This window comes from Charadrius vociferus, unplaced genomic scaffold (genome assembly GCF_000708025.1).
Source record: "Charadrius vociferus isolate BGI_N301 unplaced genomic scaffold, ASM70802v2 scaffold266, whole genome shotgun sequence".
NCBI classification, from domain to species: domain Eukaryota; kingdom Metazoa; phylum Chordata; class Aves; order Charadriiformes; family Charadriidae; genus Charadrius; species Charadrius vociferus.
In genome coordinates this window covers 1,177,431-1,180,583 of record NW_009649114.1, presented here as the reverse complement: position 1 = coordinate 1,180,583, position 3,153 = coordinate 1,177,431, and positions in this window count along the sequence as shown.

The window sequence follows — 3,153 nt, the reverse complement described above, 5'->3', positions numbered from 1 at the left end:
CAGGCGGGAGCCCCCGCCCCGCGGCGGCGCGGGGGCGTGGCTTGGGGAGGGTCACGTGCCGCCGAGCACACATGGAGCCGGGTCCGCTTAAAACGAACGTGAAATAGCAATCACCACTGAAACTCCCGGAGTTATTAATTAAGCACAGCTCGGGCACGCTGCCCCGCATATCGGACCGAGGCCCCGCAGCACCAAGGCGGTGCCAAGGGTGGGCCCTGGCTGTCAGCTGTCCGCGCCAGGCGCAGGGGCTTCGCTGACACAGTTCAGCAAAGAAAATGGGGAATATCATCACGTACTCGCTCTGCATCTGCTTACGCCGAACTGTCCCACAACAAACACACCCGTAAAAAGCAGAAAATCCTGCTACAGAGGTCAGTGCCTCATTGCTCTGTAGAACTCTCTATTCTTGAATGAAACCAGCTCTTCTGATTCATCTTTTCCTTTTAGTTCCCCCCCCTTTTTTTTTTTGCATGAGTGGAACTTTTGACCAGTTGTTGTTTTTCCTTCCTGCCTTTCCTTTCCTCCCAGGAAACAGTCAACAGCAAGTTACTACCCAGAGCGATGACGTGATCCCCAGCTCCATGCCTTGGAGACAGCTCTCGAGCCAATGCCGGCGGCTGGGACGCAGGGGTGCGTGCCGGGGGAAGAGGGCGGGCAGCACAGGAACCGCATTCCCCCACGGATACACCGAGTCAAGTGTGACTACTGCCGGTGACTTCATTTCTTAAAATAAGGAAATGAAGTTAGTCATGGTCAATGGCAGCAAGAAATCCATTGTGATCGAGACCCCTTTAAAGTTGTGGGCTGTGCTACTTCATTTCTTTCTGCTCATCTTAAAATTGGGGTTTCTTTCCTGAAATACATGTTGCTTTGGAAGAAAAGGGTAACCGGCACACTTGAAGCAGAGCAGGATATATAGCTACATAAAGCAGTGCAAAGATCGCTTGGATAAACCCGCTTAGGTCTTCTAAATTCCTCAGGCCCAAAAACCTTTGCAAATGTGTCTCTTCTAAGAAAGCCGAATTTCTGGAGCAGGTGAGCAGAGCACCACTTTCACGGTGATAAAGTGACTCACGAAGCGCACTGGGCTCTGTTCCTAACCGCAGCCACACAGTCTGCCTGAACCCAGTATTTCAAGGGGTGACGAGCACCTGCAGTCATTCAACTAATTCTCAGGACCCACTGCTGTGACATGGGCAAAGAGACAGCAGGGAAAACTTGAGAGACACAAAGACGATATCTTAACTAAAGCCGTAGCACAGTTCCACACTCAAGCTGGCAGTAGAGTTCCAAATCCTGCCTCCAACCTTAGTCACCCTTTTCCTTTGTCCAAATAAACCTGGTCTGTAAGGCTCTCTTTCCGCCTTCATCTTTCCTTCCTGGCTTGGAAAATCCGTATCTCCCCCAGTGCAACCATTCTTCCCCCACCGCCCTAAAAACAACGTGCACCCAAATGTGACCTTGTTGATGAACAGTCCGGCCAGCTGCACGCTCAGGAAGTGGAAGCGCAGAGACAAAAGCCGCCTGAGACAAGAAAACAGAAATAGATAAAATCCCCACCAGCAACACTGACACGCAGAGATCAGAAAGGCAGAGGATGAAAGGGCAGGAAATGGGTTTCCAATTGCAGGGTGGCAGGTACCAAAGGCAACAAAATGTTTGGAAAGGAAAGAGTTTACCGTTGAGCTACACTAGATCATGGAATGTCATGCCCGTGTGTTTTACAGCAGCCATGTGACTTTAGCACTACCGACCTGTCCAGCTCTGGGCAAGCACTCGGCAATTGCCAAGGATGCCGTATAGGAGGATTCTCCCCTTTTCACAGAAGAATCCAGCAAAATAAAGCAGAGTTTGGCCAAAGTCACGCAAAAAACCCCACCTAACACAGAATTTGACAGTGTCCTGTCAAACCCTTTGCTCCTTGTTCTAGCTCCACTGCTGTCTGTCCCATCTAAACGCTGATCTGAACGGAGTCCCAGACACTTTTGACCAAGTATTCTGAGGAAACCTAATACTTAATTTCTTGTACCAGGATTCTCAACAGAAAAACATAAAGACTGAATAGGTTATGGATAATGACTTACCCCTCCAAATGTCAGTCCAGAGCAAAAGCAGTTCATGAGGGCAGGCAACAATGTCAGCAACTGACCCGACTCTGGTCCTGATCTGGGAGGAAATTCTGTTTTACCAACCTGGAAGCAAACAAAATCATCACTATCCTTTTTCCAAGGTCCAAATGATGACCGCTCCTAAATGCATTCACGTGTCACCCACGTGCTGCACCTGCTGCGACAAACACAGGTCAACACCAGTAGACCCAGTGAGGTACATCCCTGGGGCTTTCCGCCACGTGAGAGCATCTGGCAGAGTGGAGCTGGAAGGTCCTCGCTTCCTGCGTCCCGCAAGGCCAGCGGTTCCTGTGTCGGCAGCTGATGACCCAGCGATAGCACAGACACCTGTCACGGAGGGACTGAGGACATGCCTCACATTTCTGCTTTGTTCCGGATATAAGCTGCAAATTCATTTATATTCAGAATTAGGGTGAAGCATGCACTAACACCAAAAGGCTCATTAGAACACAGACTGATATTAAAAAACGTATAAATTAAAATAATCTCTTAACTCCTACCTATTTCCTACTCCATGAAGGCCCTCTCACTCCCCAAAATCCCAAAGAGGACATTGGATTAACCTTTTCTGATGTCTATACACAACTAGGCAGTACTGTAGAAACAATGCTCCATGGCAAGTAATAAGTTATTCTTCCTGAGTACTCATACAGCTTGTCAGGTGGGCTGGACTCAGACCTCTGCTGAAGCTAGACTAAGATGAGTAGGTGAGCTAGTAAGTTTAAACATAATTTGGATACGCACACACGAGATGTAGTGGCTGCAGTACTGCCAAAATATTTAGAATCTGGAAAAAAAACAACATTCAGGTTTTCTCCTATGAGCTTTCTAGAGGAATTCATATCCCTACTCTGGCCATTGGATCAATCTGTGATGGTAATCCACTGCTGCCTTTCTCTAATCATCTTCACCATACAGAAAACCTGAAAATAACCTGTTGTACCTGTGGAAACTGGACAGAGAGAGCATGTAGAGAGCCTCAGCACTGATACACAGTCAGCACAGTCACTGAGCAGAGGACTAC